The 17,500-nt window shown below is 44.1% G+C and overlaps 71 non-coding genes across 71 annotated transcripts in view; all 71 read right to left on the bottom strand.

The window, feature by feature from the left end:
* LOC143515576 (5S ribosomal RNA) overlaps window positions 1-22 on the bottom strand; it is a 119-nt gene extending 97 nt beyond the window's left edge. Inside the window, exon 1 of the ribosomal RNA XR_013131143.1 lies at window positions 1-22. This exon is cut by the window's left edge and continues 97 nt beyond it. This is a non-coding gene — a ribosomal RNA (5S ribosomal RNA).
* Window positions 23-148: 126 nt separating this feature from the next.
* On the bottom strand, window positions 149-267 carry LOC143515565 (5S ribosomal RNA). The gene has a single exon (XR_013131130.1). It is a non-coding gene; the product is annotated as a 5S ribosomal RNA (ribosomal RNA).
* Window positions 268-393: 126 nt separating this feature from the next.
* On the bottom strand, window positions 394-512 carry LOC143515986 (5S ribosomal RNA). Its single transcript, XR_013131539.1, has one exon. It is a non-coding gene; the product is annotated as a 5S ribosomal RNA (ribosomal RNA).
* A 126-nt stretch (window positions 513-638) lies between these two features.
* LOC143515563 (5S ribosomal RNA) lies at window positions 639-757 on the bottom strand. The gene has a single exon (XR_013131127.1). It is a non-coding gene; the product is annotated as a 5S ribosomal RNA (ribosomal RNA).
* Window positions 758-883: 126 nt separating this feature from the next.
* On the bottom strand, window positions 884-1,002 carry LOC143515562 (5S ribosomal RNA). The gene has a single exon (XR_013131126.1). It is a non-coding gene; the product is annotated as a 5S ribosomal RNA (ribosomal RNA).
* A 126-nt stretch (window positions 1,003-1,128) lies between these two features.
* On the bottom strand, window positions 1,129-1,247 carry LOC143515552 (5S ribosomal RNA). Its single transcript, XR_013131122.1, has one exon. It is a non-coding gene; the product is annotated as a 5S ribosomal RNA (ribosomal RNA).
* A 126-nt stretch (window positions 1,248-1,373) lies between these two features.
* Window positions 1,374-1,492, bottom strand: LOC143515540 (5S ribosomal RNA). Its single transcript, XR_013131120.1, has one exon. It is a non-coding gene; the product is annotated as a 5S ribosomal RNA (ribosomal RNA).
* Window positions 1,493-1,618: 126 nt separating this feature from the next.
* Window positions 1,619-1,737, bottom strand: LOC143515528 (5S ribosomal RNA). The gene has a single exon (XR_013131119.1). It is a non-coding gene; the product is annotated as a 5S ribosomal RNA (ribosomal RNA).
* Window positions 1,738-1,863: 126 nt separating this feature from the next.
* LOC143515516 (5S ribosomal RNA) lies at window positions 1,864-1,982 on the bottom strand. Its single transcript, XR_013131118.1, has one exon. It is a non-coding gene; the product is annotated as a 5S ribosomal RNA (ribosomal RNA).
* Window positions 1,983-2,108: 126 nt separating this feature from the next.
* On the bottom strand, window positions 2,109-2,227 carry LOC143515505 (5S ribosomal RNA). The gene has a single exon (XR_013131117.1). It is a non-coding gene; the product is annotated as a 5S ribosomal RNA (ribosomal RNA).
* Window positions 2,228-2,353: 126 nt separating this feature from the next.
* On the bottom strand, window positions 2,354-2,472 carry LOC143515493 (5S ribosomal RNA). The gene has a single exon (XR_013131116.1). It is a non-coding gene; the product is annotated as a 5S ribosomal RNA (ribosomal RNA).
* Window positions 2,473-2,598: 126 nt separating this feature from the next.
* LOC143515992 (5S ribosomal RNA) lies at window positions 2,599-2,718 on the bottom strand. The gene has a single exon (XR_013131546.1). It is a non-coding gene; the product is annotated as a 5S ribosomal RNA (ribosomal RNA).
* Window positions 2,719-2,844: 126 nt separating this feature from the next.
* LOC143515481 (5S ribosomal RNA) lies at window positions 2,845-2,963 on the bottom strand. The gene has a single exon (XR_013131114.1). It is a non-coding gene; the product is annotated as a 5S ribosomal RNA (ribosomal RNA).
* Window positions 2,964-3,089: 126 nt separating this feature from the next.
* Window positions 3,090-3,208, bottom strand: LOC143515470 (5S ribosomal RNA). The gene has a single exon (XR_013131113.1). It is a non-coding gene; the product is annotated as a 5S ribosomal RNA (ribosomal RNA).
* A 126-nt stretch (window positions 3,209-3,334) lies between these two features.
* LOC143515459 (5S ribosomal RNA) lies at window positions 3,335-3,453 on the bottom strand. The gene has a single exon (XR_013131112.1). It is a non-coding gene; the product is annotated as a 5S ribosomal RNA (ribosomal RNA).
* Window positions 3,454-3,579: 126 nt separating this feature from the next.
* On the bottom strand, window positions 3,580-3,698 carry LOC143515447 (5S ribosomal RNA). Its single transcript, XR_013131111.1, has one exon. It is a non-coding gene; the product is annotated as a 5S ribosomal RNA (ribosomal RNA).
* A 126-nt stretch (window positions 3,699-3,824) lies between these two features.
* LOC143515435 (5S ribosomal RNA) lies at window positions 3,825-3,943 on the bottom strand. The gene has a single exon (XR_013131109.1). It is a non-coding gene; the product is annotated as a 5S ribosomal RNA (ribosomal RNA).
* A 126-nt stretch (window positions 3,944-4,069) lies between these two features.
* Window positions 4,070-4,188, bottom strand: LOC143515423 (5S ribosomal RNA). The gene has a single exon (XR_013131107.1). It is a non-coding gene; the product is annotated as a 5S ribosomal RNA (ribosomal RNA).
* A 126-nt stretch (window positions 4,189-4,314) lies between these two features.
* On the bottom strand, window positions 4,315-4,434 carry LOC143515988 (5S ribosomal RNA). The gene has a single exon (XR_013131541.1). It is a non-coding gene; the product is annotated as a 5S ribosomal RNA (ribosomal RNA).
* A 126-nt stretch (window positions 4,435-4,560) lies between these two features.
* On the bottom strand, window positions 4,561-4,679 carry LOC143515410 (5S ribosomal RNA). Its single transcript, XR_013131106.1, has one exon. It is a non-coding gene; the product is annotated as a 5S ribosomal RNA (ribosomal RNA).
* Window positions 4,680-4,805: 126 nt separating this feature from the next.
* On the bottom strand, window positions 4,806-4,924 carry LOC143515398 (5S ribosomal RNA). Its single transcript, XR_013131105.1, has one exon. It is a non-coding gene; the product is annotated as a 5S ribosomal RNA (ribosomal RNA).
* A 126-nt stretch (window positions 4,925-5,050) lies between these two features.
* LOC143515386 (5S ribosomal RNA) lies at window positions 5,051-5,169 on the bottom strand. The gene has a single exon (XR_013131104.1). It is a non-coding gene; the product is annotated as a 5S ribosomal RNA (ribosomal RNA).
* Window positions 5,170-5,295: 126 nt separating this feature from the next.
* On the bottom strand, window positions 5,296-5,414 carry LOC143516100 (5S ribosomal RNA). Its single transcript, XR_013131564.1, has one exon. It is a non-coding gene; the product is annotated as a 5S ribosomal RNA (ribosomal RNA).
* A 126-nt stretch (window positions 5,415-5,540) lies between these two features.
* Window positions 5,541-5,659, bottom strand: LOC143516089 (5S ribosomal RNA). Its single transcript, XR_013131563.1, has one exon. It is a non-coding gene; the product is annotated as a 5S ribosomal RNA (ribosomal RNA).
* Window positions 5,660-5,785: 126 nt separating this feature from the next.
* On the bottom strand, window positions 5,786-5,904 carry LOC143516078 (5S ribosomal RNA). The gene has a single exon (XR_013131562.1). It is a non-coding gene; the product is annotated as a 5S ribosomal RNA (ribosomal RNA).
* A 126-nt stretch (window positions 5,905-6,030) lies between these two features.
* On the bottom strand, window positions 6,031-6,149 carry LOC143516066 (5S ribosomal RNA). Its single transcript, XR_013131561.1, has one exon. It is a non-coding gene; the product is annotated as a 5S ribosomal RNA (ribosomal RNA).
* Window positions 6,150-6,275: 126 nt separating this feature from the next.
* On the bottom strand, window positions 6,276-6,394 carry LOC143516055 (5S ribosomal RNA). The gene has a single exon (XR_013131559.1). It is a non-coding gene; the product is annotated as a 5S ribosomal RNA (ribosomal RNA).
* A 126-nt stretch (window positions 6,395-6,520) lies between these two features.
* Window positions 6,521-6,639, bottom strand: LOC143516043 (5S ribosomal RNA). Its single transcript, XR_013131557.1, has one exon. It is a non-coding gene; the product is annotated as a 5S ribosomal RNA (ribosomal RNA).
* Window positions 6,640-6,765: 126 nt separating this feature from the next.
* Window positions 6,766-6,884, bottom strand: LOC143516031 (5S ribosomal RNA). Its single transcript, XR_013131556.1, has one exon. It is a non-coding gene; the product is annotated as a 5S ribosomal RNA (ribosomal RNA).
* Window positions 6,885-7,010: 126 nt separating this feature from the next.
* On the bottom strand, window positions 7,011-7,129 carry LOC143516020 (5S ribosomal RNA). The gene has a single exon (XR_013131555.1). It is a non-coding gene; the product is annotated as a 5S ribosomal RNA (ribosomal RNA).
* Window positions 7,130-7,255: 126 nt separating this feature from the next.
* LOC143516008 (5S ribosomal RNA) lies at window positions 7,256-7,374 on the bottom strand. The gene has a single exon (XR_013131554.1). It is a non-coding gene; the product is annotated as a 5S ribosomal RNA (ribosomal RNA).
* Window positions 7,375-7,500: 126 nt separating this feature from the next.
* On the bottom strand, window positions 7,501-7,619 carry LOC143515997 (5S ribosomal RNA). Its single transcript, XR_013131550.1, has one exon. It is a non-coding gene; the product is annotated as a 5S ribosomal RNA (ribosomal RNA).
* Window positions 7,620-7,745: 126 nt separating this feature from the next.
* LOC143515985 (5S ribosomal RNA) lies at window positions 7,746-7,864 on the bottom strand. Its single transcript, XR_013131538.1, has one exon. It is a non-coding gene; the product is annotated as a 5S ribosomal RNA (ribosomal RNA).
* Window positions 7,865-7,990: 126 nt separating this feature from the next.
* On the bottom strand, window positions 7,991-8,109 carry LOC143515973 (5S ribosomal RNA). The gene has a single exon (XR_013131527.1). It is a non-coding gene; the product is annotated as a 5S ribosomal RNA (ribosomal RNA).
* A 126-nt stretch (window positions 8,110-8,235) lies between these two features.
* Window positions 8,236-8,354, bottom strand: LOC143515961 (5S ribosomal RNA). Its single transcript, XR_013131516.1, has one exon. It is a non-coding gene; the product is annotated as a 5S ribosomal RNA (ribosomal RNA).
* Window positions 8,355-8,480: 126 nt separating this feature from the next.
* LOC143515950 (5S ribosomal RNA) lies at window positions 8,481-8,599 on the bottom strand. Its single transcript, XR_013131505.1, has one exon. It is a non-coding gene; the product is annotated as a 5S ribosomal RNA (ribosomal RNA).
* A 126-nt stretch (window positions 8,600-8,725) lies between these two features.
* On the bottom strand, window positions 8,726-8,844 carry LOC143515938 (5S ribosomal RNA). The gene has a single exon (XR_013131494.1). It is a non-coding gene; the product is annotated as a 5S ribosomal RNA (ribosomal RNA).
* Window positions 8,845-8,970: 126 nt separating this feature from the next.
* On the bottom strand, window positions 8,971-9,089 carry LOC143515926 (5S ribosomal RNA). Its single transcript, XR_013131482.1, has one exon. It is a non-coding gene; the product is annotated as a 5S ribosomal RNA (ribosomal RNA).
* A 126-nt stretch (window positions 9,090-9,215) lies between these two features.
* LOC143515914 (5S ribosomal RNA) lies at window positions 9,216-9,334 on the bottom strand. The gene has a single exon (XR_013131471.1). It is a non-coding gene; the product is annotated as a 5S ribosomal RNA (ribosomal RNA).
* A 126-nt stretch (window positions 9,335-9,460) lies between these two features.
* On the bottom strand, window positions 9,461-9,579 carry LOC143515902 (5S ribosomal RNA). Its single transcript, XR_013131460.1, has one exon. It is a non-coding gene; the product is annotated as a 5S ribosomal RNA (ribosomal RNA).
* A 126-nt stretch (window positions 9,580-9,705) lies between these two features.
* On the bottom strand, window positions 9,706-9,824 carry LOC143515890 (5S ribosomal RNA). Its single transcript, XR_013131448.1, has one exon. It is a non-coding gene; the product is annotated as a 5S ribosomal RNA (ribosomal RNA).
* A 126-nt stretch (window positions 9,825-9,950) lies between these two features.
* Window positions 9,951-10,069, bottom strand: LOC143515879 (5S ribosomal RNA). Its single transcript, XR_013131437.1, has one exon. It is a non-coding gene; the product is annotated as a 5S ribosomal RNA (ribosomal RNA).
* A 126-nt stretch (window positions 10,070-10,195) lies between these two features.
* Window positions 10,196-10,314, bottom strand: LOC143515867 (5S ribosomal RNA). Its single transcript, XR_013131426.1, has one exon. It is a non-coding gene; the product is annotated as a 5S ribosomal RNA (ribosomal RNA).
* A 126-nt stretch (window positions 10,315-10,440) lies between these two features.
* On the bottom strand, window positions 10,441-10,559 carry LOC143515856 (5S ribosomal RNA). The gene has a single exon (XR_013131415.1). It is a non-coding gene; the product is annotated as a 5S ribosomal RNA (ribosomal RNA).
* Window positions 10,560-10,684: 125 nt separating this feature from the next.
* LOC143515845 (5S ribosomal RNA) lies at window positions 10,685-10,803 on the bottom strand. The gene has a single exon (XR_013131404.1). It is a non-coding gene; the product is annotated as a 5S ribosomal RNA (ribosomal RNA).
* Window positions 10,804-10,929: 126 nt separating this feature from the next.
* LOC143515834 (5S ribosomal RNA) lies at window positions 10,930-11,048 on the bottom strand. Its single transcript, XR_013131393.1, has one exon. It is a non-coding gene; the product is annotated as a 5S ribosomal RNA (ribosomal RNA).
* Window positions 11,049-11,174: 126 nt separating this feature from the next.
* On the bottom strand, window positions 11,175-11,293 carry LOC143515822 (5S ribosomal RNA). The gene has a single exon (XR_013131382.1). It is a non-coding gene; the product is annotated as a 5S ribosomal RNA (ribosomal RNA).
* A 126-nt stretch (window positions 11,294-11,419) lies between these two features.
* On the bottom strand, window positions 11,420-11,538 carry LOC143515809 (5S ribosomal RNA). The gene has a single exon (XR_013131370.1). It is a non-coding gene; the product is annotated as a 5S ribosomal RNA (ribosomal RNA).
* A 126-nt stretch (window positions 11,539-11,664) lies between these two features.
* On the bottom strand, window positions 11,665-11,783 carry LOC143515798 (5S ribosomal RNA). The gene has a single exon (XR_013131359.1). It is a non-coding gene; the product is annotated as a 5S ribosomal RNA (ribosomal RNA).
* Window positions 11,784-11,909: 126 nt separating this feature from the next.
* LOC143515787 (5S ribosomal RNA) lies at window positions 11,910-12,028 on the bottom strand. Its single transcript, XR_013131348.1, has one exon. It is a non-coding gene; the product is annotated as a 5S ribosomal RNA (ribosomal RNA).
* A 126-nt stretch (window positions 12,029-12,154) lies between these two features.
* LOC143515776 (5S ribosomal RNA) lies at window positions 12,155-12,273 on the bottom strand. Its single transcript, XR_013131337.1, has one exon. It is a non-coding gene; the product is annotated as a 5S ribosomal RNA (ribosomal RNA).
* Window positions 12,274-12,399: 126 nt separating this feature from the next.
* On the bottom strand, window positions 12,400-12,518 carry LOC143515765 (5S ribosomal RNA). The gene has a single exon (XR_013131326.1). It is a non-coding gene; the product is annotated as a 5S ribosomal RNA (ribosomal RNA).
* Window positions 12,519-12,644: 126 nt separating this feature from the next.
* On the bottom strand, window positions 12,645-12,763 carry LOC143515753 (5S ribosomal RNA). The gene has a single exon (XR_013131315.1). It is a non-coding gene; the product is annotated as a 5S ribosomal RNA (ribosomal RNA).
* A 126-nt stretch (window positions 12,764-12,889) lies between these two features.
* LOC143515742 (5S ribosomal RNA) lies at window positions 12,890-13,008 on the bottom strand. The gene has a single exon (XR_013131304.1). It is a non-coding gene; the product is annotated as a 5S ribosomal RNA (ribosomal RNA).
* A 126-nt stretch (window positions 13,009-13,134) lies between these two features.
* On the bottom strand, window positions 13,135-13,253 carry LOC143515731 (5S ribosomal RNA). Its single transcript, XR_013131293.1, has one exon. It is a non-coding gene; the product is annotated as a 5S ribosomal RNA (ribosomal RNA).
* A 126-nt stretch (window positions 13,254-13,379) lies between these two features.
* Window positions 13,380-13,498, bottom strand: LOC143515720 (5S ribosomal RNA). The gene has a single exon (XR_013131282.1). It is a non-coding gene; the product is annotated as a 5S ribosomal RNA (ribosomal RNA).
* A 126-nt stretch (window positions 13,499-13,624) lies between these two features.
* LOC143515709 (5S ribosomal RNA) lies at window positions 13,625-13,743 on the bottom strand. The gene has a single exon (XR_013131271.1). It is a non-coding gene; the product is annotated as a 5S ribosomal RNA (ribosomal RNA).
* A 126-nt stretch (window positions 13,744-13,869) lies between these two features.
* On the bottom strand, window positions 13,870-13,988 carry LOC143515697 (5S ribosomal RNA). The gene has a single exon (XR_013131259.1). It is a non-coding gene; the product is annotated as a 5S ribosomal RNA (ribosomal RNA).
* Window positions 13,989-14,114: 126 nt separating this feature from the next.
* LOC143515686 (5S ribosomal RNA) lies at window positions 14,115-14,233 on the bottom strand. The gene has a single exon (XR_013131248.1). It is a non-coding gene; the product is annotated as a 5S ribosomal RNA (ribosomal RNA).
* Window positions 14,234-14,359: 126 nt separating this feature from the next.
* Window positions 14,360-14,478, bottom strand: LOC143515674 (5S ribosomal RNA). The gene has a single exon (XR_013131237.1). It is a non-coding gene; the product is annotated as a 5S ribosomal RNA (ribosomal RNA).
* A 126-nt stretch (window positions 14,479-14,604) lies between these two features.
* LOC143515662 (5S ribosomal RNA) lies at window positions 14,605-14,723 on the bottom strand. The gene has a single exon (XR_013131226.1). It is a non-coding gene; the product is annotated as a 5S ribosomal RNA (ribosomal RNA).
* A 126-nt stretch (window positions 14,724-14,849) lies between these two features.
* LOC143515651 (5S ribosomal RNA) lies at window positions 14,850-14,968 on the bottom strand. The gene has a single exon (XR_013131215.1). It is a non-coding gene; the product is annotated as a 5S ribosomal RNA (ribosomal RNA).
* A 126-nt stretch (window positions 14,969-15,094) lies between these two features.
* On the bottom strand, window positions 15,095-15,213 carry LOC143515640 (5S ribosomal RNA). Its single transcript, XR_013131204.1, has one exon. It is a non-coding gene; the product is annotated as a 5S ribosomal RNA (ribosomal RNA).
* A 126-nt stretch (window positions 15,214-15,339) lies between these two features.
* LOC143515628 (5S ribosomal RNA) lies at window positions 15,340-15,458 on the bottom strand. The gene has a single exon (XR_013131193.1). It is a non-coding gene; the product is annotated as a 5S ribosomal RNA (ribosomal RNA).
* A 126-nt stretch (window positions 15,459-15,584) lies between these two features.
* On the bottom strand, window positions 15,585-15,703 carry LOC143515617 (5S ribosomal RNA). The gene has a single exon (XR_013131182.1). It is a non-coding gene; the product is annotated as a 5S ribosomal RNA (ribosomal RNA).
* Window positions 15,704-15,829: 126 nt separating this feature from the next.
* On the bottom strand, window positions 15,830-15,948 carry LOC143515558 (5S ribosomal RNA). The gene has a single exon (XR_013131124.1). It is a non-coding gene; the product is annotated as a 5S ribosomal RNA (ribosomal RNA).
* Window positions 15,949-16,074: 126 nt separating this feature from the next.
* LOC143515441 (5S ribosomal RNA) lies at window positions 16,075-16,193 on the bottom strand. The gene has a single exon (XR_013131110.1). It is a non-coding gene; the product is annotated as a 5S ribosomal RNA (ribosomal RNA).
* A 126-nt stretch (window positions 16,194-16,319) lies between these two features.
* On the bottom strand, window positions 16,320-16,438 carry LOC143516049 (5S ribosomal RNA). The gene has a single exon (XR_013131558.1). It is a non-coding gene; the product is annotated as a 5S ribosomal RNA (ribosomal RNA).
* A 126-nt stretch (window positions 16,439-16,564) lies between these two features.
* LOC143515932 (5S ribosomal RNA) lies at window positions 16,565-16,683 on the bottom strand. The gene has a single exon (XR_013131488.1). It is a non-coding gene; the product is annotated as a 5S ribosomal RNA (ribosomal RNA).
* Window positions 16,684-16,809: 126 nt separating this feature from the next.
* On the bottom strand, window positions 16,810-16,928 carry LOC143515816 (5S ribosomal RNA). The gene has a single exon (XR_013131376.1). It is a non-coding gene; the product is annotated as a 5S ribosomal RNA (ribosomal RNA).
* A 126-nt stretch (window positions 16,929-17,054) lies between these two features.
* On the bottom strand, window positions 17,055-17,173 carry LOC143515703 (5S ribosomal RNA). The gene has a single exon (XR_013131265.1). It is a non-coding gene; the product is annotated as a 5S ribosomal RNA (ribosomal RNA).
* Window positions 17,174-17,500: the final 327 nt, after the last annotated feature.

Below are 17,500 nucleotides of genomic sequence, written 5' to 3'. Positions count from 1 at the left end.
TCAGGCTGGTGTGGCCGTAAGCCAGAAAACTTAGCAAATACTACCTATTTATAACGAGTGCAAAATCTGAACAACAGAAAGGGCTAGTTTTTACACAGAACACATTTAAGCTTGCAAATTGAATGTAAATTGCAAGTCAACTATAAAAGGCTTACAGCACCTGGTATTCCCAGGCGGTCTCCCATCCAAGTACTAACCAGGCCCAAACCTGCTTGGCTTCCGAGGTCAGATGAGATCGGGCGTTATCAGGCTGGTGTGGCCGTAAGCCAGAAAACTTAGCAAATACTACCTATTTATAACGAGTGCAAAATCTGAACAACAGAAAGGGCTAGTTTTTACACAGAACACATTTAAGCTTGCAAATTGAATGTAAATTGCAAGTCAACTATAAAAGGCTTACAGCACCTGGTATTCCCAGGCGGTCTCCCTTCCAAGTACTAACTAGGCCCAAACCTGCTTGGCTTCCGAGGTCAGATGAGATCGGGCGTTATCAGGCTGGTGTGGCCGTAAGCCAGAAAACTTAGCAAATACTACCTATTTATAACGAGTGCAAAATCTGAACAACAGAAAGGGCTAGTTTTTACACAGAACACATTTAAGCTTGCAAATTGAATGTAAATTGCAAGTCAACTATAAAAGGCTTACAGCACCTGGTATTCCCAGGCGGTCTCCCATCCAAGTACTAACCAGGCCCAAACCTGCTTGGCTTCCGAGGTCAGATGAGATCGGGCGTTATCAGGCTGGTGTGGCCGTAAGCCAGAAAACTTAGCAAATACTACCTATTTATAACGAGTGCAAAATCTGAACAACAGAAAGGGCTAGTTTTTACACAGAACACATTTAAGCTTGCAAATTGAATGTAAATTGCAAGTCAACTATAAAAGGCTTACAGCACCTGGTATTCCCAGGCGGTCTCCCATCCAAGTACTAACCAGGCCCAAACCTGCTTGGCTTCCGAGGTCAGATGAGATCGGGCGTTATCAGGCTGGTGTGGCCGTAAGCCAGAAAACTTAGCAAATACTACCTATTTATAACGAGTGCAAAATCTGAACAACAGAAAGGGCTAGTTTTTACACAGAACACATTTAAGCTTGCAAATTGAATGTAAATTGCAAGTCAACTATAAAAGGCTTACAGCACCTGGTATTCCCAGGCGGTCTCCCATCCAAGTACTAACCAGGCCCAAACCTGCTTGGCTTCCGAGGTCAGATGAGATCGGGCGTTATCAGGCTGGTGTGGCCGTAAGCCAGAAAACTTAGCAAATACTACCTATTTATAACGAGTGCAAAATCTGAACAACAGAAAGGGCTAGTTTTTACACAGAACACATTTCAGCTTGCAAATTGAATGTAAATTGCAAGTCAACTATAAAAGGCTTACAGCACCTGGTATTCCCAGGCGGTCTCCCATCCAAGTACTAACCAGGCCCAAACCTGCTTGGCTTCCGAGGTCAGATGAGATCGGGCGTTATCAGGCTGGTGTGGCCGTAAGCCAGAAAACTTAGCAAATACTACCTATTTATAACGAGTGCAAAATCTGAACAACAGAAAGGGCTAGTTTTTACACAGAACACATTTCAGCTTGCAAATTGAATGTAAATTGCAAGTCAACTATAAAAGGCTTACAGCACCTGGTATTCCCAGGCGGTCTCCCATCCAAGTACTAACCAGGCCCAAACCTGCTTGGCTTCCGAGGTCAGATGAGATCGGGCGTTATCAGGCTGGTGTGGCCGTAAGCCAGAAAATTTAGCAAATACTACCTATTTATAACGAGTGCAAAATCTGAACAACAGAAAGGGCTAGTTTTTACACAGAACACATTTAAGCTTGCAAATTGAATGTAAATTGCAAGTCAACTATAAAAGGCTTACAGCACCTGGTATTCCCAGGCGGTCTCCCATCCAAGTACTAACCAGGCCCAAACCTGCTTGGCTTCCGAGGTCAGATGAGATCGGGCGTTATCAGGCTGGTGTGGCCGTAAGCCAGAAAACTTAGCAAATACTACCTATTTATAACGAGTGCAAAATCTGAACAACAGAAAGGGCTAGTTTTTACACAGAACACATTTAAGCTTGCAAATTGAATGTAAATTGCAAGTCAACTATAAAAGGCTTACAGCACCTGGTATTCCCAGGCGGTCTCCCATCCAAGTACTAACCAGGCCCAAACCTGCTTGGCTTCCGAGGTCAGATGAGATCGGGCGTTATCAGGCTGGTGTGGCCGTAAGCCAGAAAACTTAGCAAATACTACCTATTTATAACGAGTGCAAAATCTGAACAACAGAAAGGGCTAGTTTTTACACAGAACACATTTAAGCTTGCAAATTGAATGTAAATTGCAAGTCAACTATAAAAGGCTTACAGCACCTGGTATTCCCAGGCGGTCTCCCATCCAAGTACTAACCAGGCCCAAACCTGCTTGGCTTCCGAGGTCAGATGAGATCGGGCGTTATCAGGCTGGTGTGGCCGTAAGCCAGAAAACTTAGCAAATACTACCTATTTATAACGAGTGCAAAATCTGAACAACAGAAAGGGCTAGTTTTTACACAGAACACATTTAAGCTTGCAAATTGAATGTAAATTGCAAGTCAACTATAAAAGGCTTACAGCACCTGGTATTGCCAGGGCGGTCTCCCATCCAAGTACTAACCAGGCCCAAACCTGCTTGGCTTCCGAGGTCAGATGAGATCGGGCGTTATCAGGCTGGTGTGGCCGTAAGCCAGAAAACTTAGCAAATACTACCTATTTATAACGAGTGCAAAATCTGAACAACAGAAAGGGCTAGTTTTTACACAGAACACATTTAAGCTTGCAAATTGAATGTAAATTGCAAGTCAACTATAAAAGGCTTACAGCACCTGGTATTCCCAGGCGGTCTCCCATCCAAGTACTAACCAGGCCCAAACCTGCTTGGCTTCCGAGGTCAGATGAGATCGGGCGTTATCAGGCTGGTGTGGCCGTAAGCCAGAAAACTTAGCAAATACTACCTATTTATAACGAGTGCAAAATCTGAACAACAGAAAGGGCTAGTTTTTACACAGAACACATTTCAGCTTGCAAATTGAATGTAAATTGCAAGTCAACTATAAAAGGCTTACAGCACCTGGTATTCCCAGGCGGTCTCCCATCCAAGTACTAACCAGGCCCAAACCTGCTTGGCTTCCGAGGTCAGATGAGATCGGGCGTTATCAGGCTGGTGTGGCCGTAAGCCAGAAAACTTAGCAAATACTACCTATTTATAACGAGTGCAAAATCTGAACAACAGAAAGGGCTAGTTTTTACACAGAACACATTTCAGCTTGCAAATTGAATGTAAATTGCAAGTCAACTATAAAAGGCTTACAGCACCTGGTATTCCCAGGCGGTCTCCCATCCAAGTACTAACCAGGCCCAAACCTGCTTGGCTTCCGAGGTCAGATGAGATCGGGCGTTATCAGGCTGGTGTGGCCGTAAGCCAGAAAATTTAGCAAATACTACCTATTTATAACGAGTGCAAAATCTGAACAACAGAAAGGGCTAGTTTTTACACAGAACACATTTAAGCTTGCAAATTGAATGTAAATTGCAAGTCAACTATAAAAGGCTTACAGCACCTGGTATTCCCAGGCGGTCTCCCATCCAAGTACTAACCAGGCCCAAACCTGCTTGGCTTCCGAGGTCAGATGAGATCGGGCGTTATCAGGCTGGTGTGGCCGTAAGCCAGAAAACTTAGCAAATACTACCTATTTATAACGAGTGCAAAATCTGAACAACAGAAAGGGCTAGTTTTTACACAGAACACATTTAAGCTTGCAAATTGAATGTAAATTGCAAGTCAACTATAAAAGGCTTACAGCACCTGGTATTCCCAGGCGGTCTCCCATCCAAGTACTAACCAGGCCCAAACCTGCTTGGCTTCCGAGGTCAGATGAGATCGGGCGTTATCAGGCTGGTGTGGCCGTAAGCCAGAAAACTTAGCAAATACTACCTATTTATAACGAGTGCAAAATCTGAACAACAGAAAGGGCTAGTTTTTACACAGAACACATTTAAGCTTGCAAATTGAATGTAAATTGCAAGTCAACTATAAAAGGCTTACAGCACCTGGTATTCCCAGGCGGTCTCCCATCCAAGTACTAACCAGGCCCAAACCTGCTTGGCTTCCGAGGTCAGATGAGATCGGGCGTTATCAGGCTGGTGTGGCCGTAAGCCAGAAAACTTAGCAAATACTACCTATTTATAACGAGTGCAAAATCTGAACAACAGAAAGGGCTAGTTTTTACACAGAACACATTTAAGCTTGCAAATTGAATGTAAATTGCAAGTCAACTATAAAAGGCTTACAGCACCTGGTATTGCCCGGGCGGTCTCCCATCCAAGTACTAACCAGGCCCAAACCTGCTTGGCTTCCGAGGTCAGATGAGATCGGGCGTTATCAGGCTGGTGTGGCCGTAAGCCAGAAAACTTAGCAAATACTACCTATTTATAACGAGTGCAAAATCTGAACAACAGAAAGGGCTAGTTTTTACACAGAACACATTTAAGCTTGCAAATTGAATGTAAATTGCAAGTCAACTATAAAAGGCTTACAGCACCTGGTATTCCCAGGCGGTCTCCCATCCAAGTACTAACCAGGCCCAAACCTGCTTGGCTTCCGAGGTCAGATGAGATCGGGCGTTATCAGGCTGGTGTGGCCGTAAGCCAGAAAACTTAGCAAATACTACCTATTTATAACGAGTGCAAAATCTGAACAACAGAAAGGGCTAGTTTTTACACAGAACACATTTAAGCTTGCAAATTGAATGTAAATTGCAAGTCAACTATAAAAGGCTTACAGCACCTGGTATTCCCAGGCGGTCTCCCATCCAAGTACTAACCAGGCCCAAACCTGCTTGGCTTCCGAGGTCAGATGAGATCGGGCGTTATCAGGCTGGTGTGGCCGTAAGCCAGAAAACTTAGCAAATACTACCTATTTATAACGAGTGCAAAATCTGAACAACAGAAAGGGCTAGTTTTTACACAGAACACATTTAAGCTTGCAAATTGAATGTAAATTGCAAGTCAACTATAAAAGGCTTACAGCACCTGGTATTCCCAGGCGGTCTCCCATCCAAGTACTAACCAGGCCCAAACCTGCTTGGCTTCCGAGGTCAGATGAGATCGGGCGTTATCAGGCTGGTGTGGCCGTAAGCCAGAAAACTTAGCAAATACTACCTATTTATAACGAGTGCAAAATCTGAACAACAGAAAGGGCTAGTTTTTACACAGAACACATTTAAGCTTGCAAATTGAATGTAAATTGCAAGTCAACTATAAAAGGCTTACAGCACCTGGTATTCCCAGGCGGTCTCCCATCCAAGTACTAACCAGGCCCAAACCTGCTTGGCTTCCGAGGTCAGATGAGATCGGGCGTTATCAGGCTGGTGTGGCCGTAAGCCAGAAAACTTAGCAAATACTACCTATTTATAACGAGTGCAAAATCTGAACAACAGAAAGGGCTAGTTTTTACACAGAACACATTTAAGCTTGCAAATTGAATGTAAATTGCAAGTCAACTATAAAAGGCTTACAGCACCTGGTATTCCCAGGCGGTCTCCCATCCAAGTACTAACCAGGCCCAAACCTGCTTGGCTTCCGAGGTCAGATGAGATCGGGCGTTATCAGGCTGGTGTGGCCGTAAGCCAGAAAACTTAGCAAATACTACCTATTTATAACGAGTGCAAAATCTGAACAACAGAAAGGGCTAGTTTTTACACAGAACACATTTAAGCTTGCAAATTGAATGTAAATTGCAAGTCAACTATAAAAGGCTTACAGCACCTGGTATTCCCAGGCGGTCTCCCATCCAAGTACTAACCAGGCCCAAACCTGCTTGGCTTCCGAGGTCAGATGAGATCGGGCGTTATCAGGCTGGTGTGGCCGTAAGCCAGAAAACTTAGCAAATACTACCTATTTATAACGAGTGCAAAATCTGAACAACAGAAAGGGCTAGTTTTTACACAGAACACATTTAAGCTTGCAAATTGAATGTAAATTGCAAGTCAACTATAAAAGGCTTACAGCACCTGGTATTCCCAGGCGGTCTCCCATCCAAGTACTAACCAGGCCCAAACCTGCTTGGCTTCCGAGGTCAGATGAGATCGGGCGTTATCAGGCTGGTGTGGCCGTAAGCCAGAAAACTTAGCAAATACTACCTATTTATAACGAGTGCAAAATCTGAACAACAGAAAGGGCTAGTTTTTACACAGAACACATTTAAGCTTGCAAATTGAATGTAAATTGCAAGTCAACTATAAAAGGCTTACAGCACCTGGTATTCCCAGGCGGTCTCCCATCCAAGTACTAACCAGGCCCAAACCTGCTTGGCTTCCGAGGTCAGATGAGATCGGGCGTTATCAGGCTGGTGTGGCCGTAAGCCAGAAAACTTAGCAAATACTACCTATTTATAACGAGTGCAAAATCTGAACAACAGAAAGGGCTAGTTTTTACACAGAACACATTTAAGCTTGCAAATTGAATGTAAATTGCAAGTCAACTATAAAAGGCTTACAGCACCTGGTATTCCCAGGCGGTCTCCCATCCAAGTACTAACCAGGCCCAAACCTGCTTGGCTTCCGAGGTCAGATGAGATCGGGCGTTATCAGGCTGGTGTGGCCGTAAGCCAGAAAACTTAGCAAATACTACCTATTTATAACGAGTGCAAAATCTGAACAACAGAAAGGGCTAGTTTTTACACAGAACACATTTAAGCTTGCAAATTGAATGTAAATTGCAAGTCAACTATAAAAGGCTTACAGCACCTGGTATTCCCAGGCGGTCTCCCATCCAAGTACTAACCAGGCCCAAACCTGCTTGGCTTCCGAGGTCAGATGAGATCGGGCGTTATCAGGCTGGTGTGGCCGTAAGCCAGAAAACTTAGCAAATACTACCTATTTATAACGAGTGCAAAATCTGAACAACAGAAAGGGCTAGTTTTTACACAGAACACATTTAAGCTTGCAAATTGAATGTAAATTGCAAGTCAACTATAAAAGGCTTACAGCACCTGGTATTCCCAGGCGGTCTCCCATCCAAGTACTAACCAGGCCCAAACCTGCTTGGCTTCCGAGGTCAGATGAGATCGGGCGTTATCAGGCTGGTGTGGCCGTAAGCCAGAAAACTTAGCAAATACTACCTATTTATAACGAGTGCAAAATCTGAACAACAGAAAGGGCTAGTTTTTACACAGAACACATTTAAGCTTGCAAATTGAATGTAAATTGCAAGTCAACTATAAAAGGCTTACAGCACCTGGTATTCCCAGGCGGTCTCCCATCCAAGTACTAACCAGGCCCAAACCTGCTTGGCTTCCGAGGTCAGATGAGATCGGGCGTTATCAGGCTGGTGTGGCCGTAAGCCAGAAAACTTAGCAAATACTACCTATTTATAACGAGTGCAAAATCTGAACAACAGAAAGGGCTAGTTTTTACACAGAACACATTTAAGCTTGCAAATTGAATGTAAATTGCAAGTCAACTATAAAAGGCTTACAGCACCTGGTATTCCCAGGCGGTCTCCCATCCAAGTACTAACCAGGCCCAAACCTGCTTGGCTTCCGAGGTCAGATGAGATCGGGCGTTATCAGGCTGGTGTGGCCGTAAGCCAGAAAACTTAGCAAATACTACCTATTTATAACGAGTGCAAAATCTGAACAACAGAAAGGGCTAGTTTTTACACAGAACACATTTAAGCTTGCAAATTGAATGTAAATTGCAAGTCAACTATAAAAGGCTTACAGCACCTGGTATTCCCAGGCGGTCTCCCATCCAAGTACTAACCAGGCCCAAACCTGCTTGGCTTCCGAGGTCAGATGAGATCGGGCGTTATCAGGCTGGTGTGGCCGTAAGCCAGAAAACTTAGCAAATACTACCTATTTATAACGAGTGCAAAATCTGAACAACAGAAAGGGCTAGTTTTTACACAGAACACATTTAAGCTTGCAAATTGAATGTAAATTGCAAGTCAACTATAAAAGGCTTACAGCACCTGGTATTCCCAGGCGGTCTCCCATCCAAGTACTAACCAGGCCCAAACCTGCTTGGCTTCCGAGGTCAGATGAGATCGGGCGTTATCAGGCTGGTGTGGCCGTAAGCCAGAAAACTTAGCAAATACTACCTATTTATAACGAGTGCAAAATCTGAACAACAGAAAGGGCTAGTTTTTACACAGAACACATTTAAGCTTGCAAATTGAATGTAAATTGCAAGTCAACTATAAAAGGCTTACAGCACCTGGTATTCCCAGGCGGTCTCCCATCCAAGTACTAACCAGGCCCAAACCTGCTTGGCTTCCGAGGTCAGATGAGATCGGGCGTTATCAGGCTGGTGTGGCCGTAAGCCAGAAAACTTAGCAAATACTACCTATTTATAACGAGTGCAAAATCTGAACAACAGAAAGGGCTAGTTTTTACACAGAACACATTTAAGCTTGCAAATTGAATGTAAATTGCAAGTCAACTATAAAAGGCTTACAGCACCTGGTATTCCCAGGCGGTCTCCCATCCAAGTACTAACCAGGCCCAAACCTGCTTGGCTTCCGAGGTCAGATGAGATCGGGCGTTATCAGGCTGGTGTGGCCGTAAGCCAGAAAACTTAGCAAATACTACCTATTTATAACGAGTGCAAAATCTGAACAACAGAAAGGGCTAGTTTTTACACAGAACACATTTAAGCTTGCAAATTGAATGTAAATTGCAAGTCAACTATAAAAGGCTTACAGCACCTGGTATTCCCAGGCGGTCTCCCATCCAAGTACTAACCAGGCCCAAACCTGCTTGGCTTCCGAGGTCAGATGAGATCGGGCGTTATCAGGCTGGTGTGGCCGTAAGCCAGAAAACTTAGCAAATACTACCTATTTATAACGAGTGCAAAATCTGAACAACAGAAAGGGCTAGTTTTTACACAGAACACATTTAAGCTTGCAAATTGAATGTAAATTGCAAGTCAACTATAAAAGGCTTACAGCACCTGGTATTCCCAGGCGGTCTCCCATCCAAGTACTAACCAGGCCCAAACCTGCTTGGCTTCCGAGGTCAGATGAGATCGGGCGTTATCAGGCTGGTGTGGCCGTAAGCCAGAAAACTTAGCAAATACTACCTATTTATAACGAGTGCAAAATCTGAACAACAGAAAGGGCTAGTTTTTACACAGAACACATTTAAGCTTGCAAATTGAATGTAAATTGCAAGTCAACTATAAAAGGCTTACAGCACCTGGTATTCCCAGGCGGTCTCCCATCCAAGTACTAACCAGGCCCAAACCTGCTTGGCTTCCGAGGTCAGATGAGATCGGGCGTTATCAGGCTGGTGTGGCCGTAAGCCAGAAAACTTAGCAAATACTACCTATTTATAACGAGTGCAAAATCTGAACAACAGAAAGGGCTAGTTTTTACACAGAACACATTTAAGCTTGCAAATTGAATGTAAATTGCAAGTCAACTATAAAAGGCTTACAGCACCTGGTATTCCCAGGCGGTCTCCCATCCAAGTACTAACCAGGCCCAAACCTGCTTGGCTTCCGAGGTCAGATGAGATCGGGCGTTATCAGGCTGGTGTGGCCGTAAGCCAGAAAACTTAGCAAATACTACCTATTTATAACGAGTGCAAAATCTGAACAACAGAAAGGGCTAGTTTTTACACAGAACACATTTAAGCTTGCAAATTGAATGTAAATTGCAAGTCAACTATAAAAGGCTTACAGCACCTGGTATTCCCAGGCGGTCTCCCATCCAAGTACTAACCAGGCCCAAACCTGCTTGGCTTCCGAGGTCAGATGAGATCGGGCGTTATCAGGCTGGTGTGGCCGTAAGCCAGAAAACTTAGCAAATACTACCTATTTATAACGAGTGCAAAATCTGAACAACAGAAAGGGCTAGTTTTTACACAGAACACATTTAAGCTTGCAAATTGAATGTAAATTGCAAGTCAACTATAAAAGGCTTACAGCACCTGGTATTCCCAGGCGGTCTCCCATCCAAGTACTAACCAGGCCCAAACCTGCTTGGCTTCCGAGGTCAGATGAGATCGGGCGTTATCAGGCTGGTGTGGCCGTAAGCCAGAAAACTTAGCAAATACTACCTATTTATAACGAGTGCAAAATCTGAACAACAGAAAGGGCTAGTTTTTACACAGAACACATTTAAGCTTGCAAATTGAATGTAAATTGCAAGTCAACTATAAAAGGCTTACAGCACCTGGTATTCCCAGGCGGTCTCCCATCCAAGTACTAACCAGGCCCAAACCTGCTTGGCTTCCGAGGTCAGATGAGATCGGGCGTTATCAGGCTGGTGTGGCCGTAAGCCAGAAAACTTAGCAAATACTACCTATTTATAACGAGTGCAAAATCTGAACAACAGAAAGGGCTAGTTTTTACACAGAACACATTTAAGCTTGCAAATTGAATGTAAATTGCAAGTCAACTATAAAAGGCTTACAGCACCTGGTATTCCCAGGCGGTCTCCCATCCAAGTACTAACCAGGCCCAAACCTGCTTGGCTTCCGAGGTCAGATGAGATCGGGCGTTATCAGGCTGGTGTGGCCGTAAGCCAGAAAACTTAGCAAATACTACCTATTTATAACGAGTGCAAAATCTGAACAACAGAAAGGGCTAGTTTTACACAGAACACATTTAAGCTTGCAAATTGAATGTAAATTGCAAGTCAACTATAAAAGGCTTACAGCACCTGGTATTCCCAGGCGGTCTCCCATCCAAGTACTAACCAGGCCCAAACCTGCTTGGCTTCCGAGGTCAGATGAGATCGGGCGTTATCAGGCTGGTGTGGCCGTAAGCCAGAAAACTTAGCAAATACTACCTATTTATAACGAGTGCAAAATCTGAACAACAGAAAGGGCTAGTTTTTACACAGAACACATTTAAGCTTGCAAATTGAATGTAAATTGCAAGTCAACTATAAAAGGCTTACAGCACCTGGTATTCCCAGGCGGTCTCCCATCCAAGTACTAACCAGGCCCAAACCTGCTTGGCTTCCGAGGTCAGATGAGATCGGGCGTTATCAGGCTGGTGTGGCCGTAAGCCAGAAAACTTAGCAAATACTACCTATTTATAACGAGTGCAAAATCTGAACAACAGAAAGGGCTAGTTTTTACACAGAACACATTTAAGCTTGCAAATTGAATGTAAATTGCAAGTCAACTATAAAAGGCTTACAGCACCTGGTATTCCCAGGCGGTCTCCCATCCAAGTACTAACCAGGCCCAAACCTGCTTGGCTTCCGAGGTCAGATGAGATCGGGCGTTATCAGGCTGGTGTGGCCGTAAGCCAGAAAACTTAGCAAATACTACCTATTTATAACGAGTGCAAAATCTGAACAACAGAAAGGGCTAGTTTTTACACAGAACACATTTAAGCTTGCAAATTGAATGTAAATTGCAAGTCAACTATAAAAGGCTTACAGCACCTGGTATTCCCAGGCGGTCTCCCATCCAAGTACTAACCAGGCCCAAACCTGCTTGGCTTCCGAGGTCAGATGAGATCGGGCGTTATCAGGCTGGTGTGGCCGTAAGCCAGAAAACTTAGCAAATACTACCTATTTATAACGAGTGCAAAATCTGAACAACAGAAAGGGCTAGTTTTTACACAGAACACATTTAAGCTTGCAAATTGAATGTAAATTGCAAGTCAACTATAAAAGGCTTACAGCACCTGGTATTCCCAGGCGGTCTCCCATCCAAGTACTAACCAGGCCCAAACCTGCTTGGCTTCCGAGGTCAGATGAGATCGGGCGTTATCAGGCTGGTGTGGCCGTAAGCCAGAAAACTTAGCAAATACTACCTATTTATAACGAGTGCAAAATCTGAACAACAGAAAGGGCTAGTTTTTACACAGAACACATTTAAGCTTGCAAATTGAATGTAAATTGCAAGTCAACTATAAAAGGCTTACAGCACCTGGTATTCCCAGGCGGTCTCCCATCCAAGTACTAACCAGGCCCAAACCTGCTTGGCTTCCGAGGTCAGATGAGATCGGGCGTTATCAGGCTGGTGTGGCCGTAAGCCAGAAAACTTAGCAAATACTACCTATTTATAACGAGTGCAAAATCTGAACAACAGAAAGGGCTAGTTTTTACACAGAACACATTTAAGCTTGCAAATTGAATGTAAATTGCAAGTCAACTATAAAAGGCTTACAGCACCTGGTATTCCCAGGCGGTCTCCCATCCAAGTACTAACCAGGCCCAAACCTGCTTGGCTTCCGAGGTCAGATGAGATCGGGCGTTATCAGGCTGGTGTGGCCGTAAGCCAGAAAACTTAGCAAATACTACCTATTTATAACGAGTGCAAAATCTGAACAACAGAAAGGGCTAGTTTTTACACAGAACACATTTAAGCTTGCAAATTGAATGTAAATTGCAAGTCAACTATAAAAGGCTTACAGCACCTGGTATTCCCAGGCGGTCTCCCATCCAAGTACTAACCAGGCCCAAACCTGCTTGGCTTCCGAGGTCAGATGAGATCGGGCGTTATCAGGCTGGTGTGGCCGTAAGCCAGAAAACTTAGCAAATACTACCTATTTATAACGAGTGCAAAATCTGAACAACAGAAAGGGCTAGTTTTTACACAGAACACATTTAAGCTTGCAAATTGAATGTAAATTGCAAGTCAACTATAAAAGGCTTACAGCACCTGGTATTCCCAGGCGGTCTCCCATCCAAGTACTAACCAGGCCCAAACCTGCTTGGCTTCCGAGGTCAGATGAGATCGGGCGTTATCAGGCTGGTGTGGCCGTAAGCCAGAAAACTTAGCAAATACTACCTATTTATAACGAGTGCAAAATCTGAACAACAGAAAGGGCTAGTTTTTACACAGAACACATTTAAGCTTGCAAATTGAATGTAAATTGCAAGTCAACTATAAAAGGCTTACAGCACCTGGTATTCCCAGGCGGTCTCCCATCCAAGTACTAACCAGGCCCAAACCTGCTTGGCTTCCGAGGTCAGATGAGATCGGGCGTTATCAGGCTGGTGTGGCCGTAAGCCAGAAAACTTAGCAAATACTACCTATTTATAACGAGTGCAAAATCTGAACAACAGAAAGGGCTAGTTTTTACACAGAACACATTTAAGCTTGCAAATTGAATGTAAATTGCAAGTCAACTATAAAAGGCTTACAGCACCTGGTATTCCCAGGCGGTCTCCCATCCAAGTACTAACCAGGCCCAAACCTGCTTGGCTTCCGAGGTCAGATGAGATCGGGCGTTATCAGGCTGGTGTGGCCGTAAGCCAGAAAACTTAGCAAATACTACCTATTTATAACGAGTGCAAAATCTGAACAACAGAAAGGGCTAGTTTTTACACAGAACACATTTAAGCTTGCAAATTGAATGTAAATTGCAAGTCAACTATAAAAGGCTTACAGCACCTGGTATTCCCAGGCGGTCTCCCATCCAAGTACTAACCAGGCCCAAACCTGCTTGGCTTCCGAGGTCAGATGAGATCGGGCGTTATCAGGCTGGTGTGGCCGTAAGCCAGAAAACTTAGCAAATACTACCTATTTATAACGAGTGCAAAATCTGAACAACAGAAAGGGCTAGTTTTTACACAGAACACATTTAAGCTTGCAAATTGAATGTAAATTGCAAGTCAACTATAAAAGGCTTACAGCACCTGGTATTCCCAGGCGGTCTCCCATCCAAGTACTAACCAGGCCCAAACCTGCTTGGCTTCCGAGGTCAGATGAGATCGGGCGTTATCAGGCTGGTGTGGCCGTAAGCCAGAAAACTTAGCAAATACTACCTATTTATAACGAGTGCAAAATCTGAACAACAGAAAGGGCTAGTTTTTACACAGAACACATTTAAGCTTGCAAATTGAATGTAAATTGCAAGTCAACTATAAAAGGCTTACAGCACCTGGTATTCCCAGGCGGTCTCCCATCCAAGTACTAACCAGGCCCAAACCTGCTTGGCTTCCGAGGTCAGATGAGATCGGGCGTTATCAGGCTGGTGTGGCCGTAAGCCAGAAAACTTAGCAAATACTACCTATTTATAACGAGTGCAAAATCTGAACAACAGAAAGGGCTAGTTTTTACACAGAACACATTTAAGCTTGCAAATTGAATGTAAATTGCAAGTCAACTATAAAAGGCTTACAGCACCTGGTATTCCCAGGCGGTCTCCCATCCAAGTACTAACCAGGCCCAAACCTGCTTGGCTTCCGAGGTCAGATGAGATCGGGCGTTATCAGGCTGGTGTGGCCGTAAGCCAGAAAACTTAGCAAATACTACCTATTTATAACGAGTGCAAAATCTGAACAACAGAAAGGGCTAGTTTTTACACAGAACACATTTAAGCTTGCAAATTGAATGTAAATTGCAAGTCAACTATAAAAGGCTTACAGCACCTGGTATTCCCAGGCGGTCTCCCATCCAAGTACTAACCAGGCCCAAACCTGCTTGGCTTCCGAGGTCAGATGAGATCGGGCGTTATCAGGCTGGTGTGGCCGTAAGCCAGAAAACTTAGCAAATACTACCTATTTATAACGAGTGCAAAATCTGAACAACAGAAAGGGCTAGTTTTTACACAGAACACATTTAAGCTTGCAAATTGAATGTAAATTGCAAGTCAACTATAAAAGGCTTACAGCACCTGGTATTCCCAGGCGGTCTCCCATCCAAGTACTAACCAGGCCCAAACCTGCTTGGCTTCCGAGGTCAGATGAGATCGGGCGTTATCAGGCTGGTGTGGCCGTAAGCCAGAAAACTTAGCAAATACTACCTATTTATAACGAGTGCAAAATCTGAACAACAGAAAGGGCTAGTTTTTACACAGAACACATTTAAGCTTGCAAATTGAATGTAAATTGCAAGTCAACTATAAAAGGCTTACAGCACCTGGTATTCCCAGGCGGTCTCCCATCCAAGTACTAACCAGGCCCAAACCTGCTTGGCTTCCGAGGTCAGATGAGATCGGGCGTTATCAGGCTGGTGTGGCCGTAAGCCAGAAAACTTAGCAAATACTACCTATTTATAACGAGTGCAAAATCTGAACAACAGAAAGGGCTAGTTTTTACACAGAACACATTTAAGCTTGCAAATTGAATGTAAATTGCAAGTCAACTATAAAAGGCTTACAGCACCTGGTATTCCCAGGCGGTCTCCCATCCAAGTACTAACCAGGCCCAAACCTGCTTGGCTTCCGAGGTCAGATGAGATCGGGCGTTATCAGGCTGGTGTGGCCGTAAGCCAGAAAACTTAGCAAATACTACCTATTTATAACGAGTGCAAAATCTGAACAACAGAAAGGGCTAGTTTTTACACAGAACACATTTAAGCTTGCAAATTGAATGTAAATTGCAAGTCAACTATAAAAGGCTTACAGCACCTGGTATTCCCAGGCGGTCTCCCATCCAAGTACTAACCAGGCCCAAACCTGCTTGGCTTCCGAGGTCAGATGAGATCGGGCGTTATCAGGCTGGTGTGGCCGTAAGCCAGAAAACTTAGCAAATACTACCTATTTATAACGAGTGCAAAATCTGAACAACAGAAAGGGCTAGTTTTTACACAGAACACATTTAAGCTTGCAAATTGAATGTAAATTGCAAGTCAACTATAAAAGGCTTACAGCACCTGGTATTCCCAGGCGGTCTCCCATCCAAGTACTAACCAGGCCCAAACCTGCTTGGCTTCCGAGGTCAGATGAGATCGGGCGTTATCAGGCTGGTGTGGCCGTAAGCCAGAAAACTTAGCAAATACTACCTATTTATAACGAGTGCAAAATCTGAACAACAGAAAGGGCTAGTTTTTACACAGAACACATTTAAGCTTGCAAATTGAATGTAAATTGCAAGTCAACTATAAAAGGCTTACAGCACCTGGTATTCCCAGGCGGTCTCCCATCCAAGTACTAACCAGGCCCAAACCTGCTTGGCTTCCGAGGTCAGATGAGATCGGGCGTTATCAGGCTGGTGTGGCCGTAAGCCAGAAAACTTAGCAAATACTACCTATTTATAACGAGTGCAAAATCTGAACAACAGAAAGGGCTAGTTTTTACACAGAACACATTTAAGCTTGCAAATTGAATGTAAATTGCAAGTCAACTATAAAAGGCTTACAGCACCTGGTATTCCCAGGCGGTCTCCCATCCAAGTACTAACCAGGCCCAAACCTGCTTGGCTTCCGAGGTCAGATGAGATCGGGCGTTATCAGGCTGGTGTGGCCGTAAGCCAGAAAACTTAGCAAATACTACCTATTTATAACGAGTGCAAAATCTGAACAACAGAAAGGGCTAGTTTTTACACAGAACACATTTAAGCTTGCAAATTGAATGTAAATTGCAAGTCAACTATAAAAGGCTTACAGCACCTGGTATTCCCAGGCGGTCTCCCATCCAAGTACTAACCAGGCCCAAACCTGCTTGGCTTCCGAGGTCAGATGAGATCGGGCGTTATCAGGCTGGTGTGGCCGTAAGCCAGAAAACTTAGCAAATACTACCTATTTATAACGAGTGCAAAATCTGAACAACAGAAAGGGCTAGTTTTTACACAGAACACATTTAAGCTTGCAAATTGAATGTAAATTGCAAGTCAACTATAAAAGGCTTACAGCACCTGGTATTCCCAGGCGGTCTCCCATCCAAGTACTAACCAGGCCCAAACCTGCTTGGCTTCCGAGGTCAGATGAGATCGGGCGTTATCAGGCTGGTGTGGCCGTAAGCCAGAAAACTTAGCAAATACTACCTATTTATAACGAGTGCAAAATCTGAACAACAGAAAGGGCTAGTTTTTACACAGAACACATTTAAGCTTGCAAATTGAATGTAAATTGCAAGTCAACTATAAAAGGCTTACAGCACCTGGTATTCCCAGGCGGTCTCCCATCCAAGTACTAACCAGGCCCAAACCTGCTTGGCTTCCGAGGTCAGATGAGATCGGGCGTTATCAGGCTGGTGTGGCCGTAAGCCAGAAAACTTAGCAAATACTACCTATTTATAACGAGTGCAAAATCTGAACAACAGAAAGGGCTAGTTTTTACACAGAACACATTTAAGCTTGCAAATTGAATGTAAATTGCAAGTCAACTATAAAAGGCTTACAGCACCTGGTATTCCCAGGCGGTCTCCCATCCAAGTACTAACCAGGCCCAAACCTGCTTGGCTTCCGAGGTCAGATGAGATCGGGCGTTATCAGGCTGGTGTGGCCGTAAGCCAGAAAACTTAGCAAATACTACCTATTTATAACGAGTGCAAAATCTGAACAACAGAAAGGGCTAGTTTTTACACAGAACACATTTAAGCTTGCAAATTGAATGTAAATTGCAAGTCAAAACTATAAAAGGCTTACAGCAACTGGTATTCCCAGGCGGTCTCCTACAGGGTATCCAGGGGGTCCATCCAAGTACTAACCAGGCCCCAATACCGCTTGGCTTCCGAGTGCAGAATGAGATCGGGCGTTATCAGGCTGTGTGGCCGTAAGCCAGGAAAACTTAGCAAATACATACCTATTTTATAACGAGTGCAAAATCTGAACAACAGA

Source organism: Brachyhypopomus gauderio, chromosome 5 (genome assembly GCF_052324685.1).
Source record: "Brachyhypopomus gauderio isolate BG-103 chromosome 5, BGAUD_0.2, whole genome shotgun sequence".
In the NCBI taxonomy this organism is placed as follows: Eukaryota; Metazoa; Chordata; class Actinopteri; order Gymnotiformes; family Hypopomidae; genus Brachyhypopomus; species Brachyhypopomus gauderio.
This window is presented reverse-complemented; position numbering and strand designations above follow the sequence as displayed.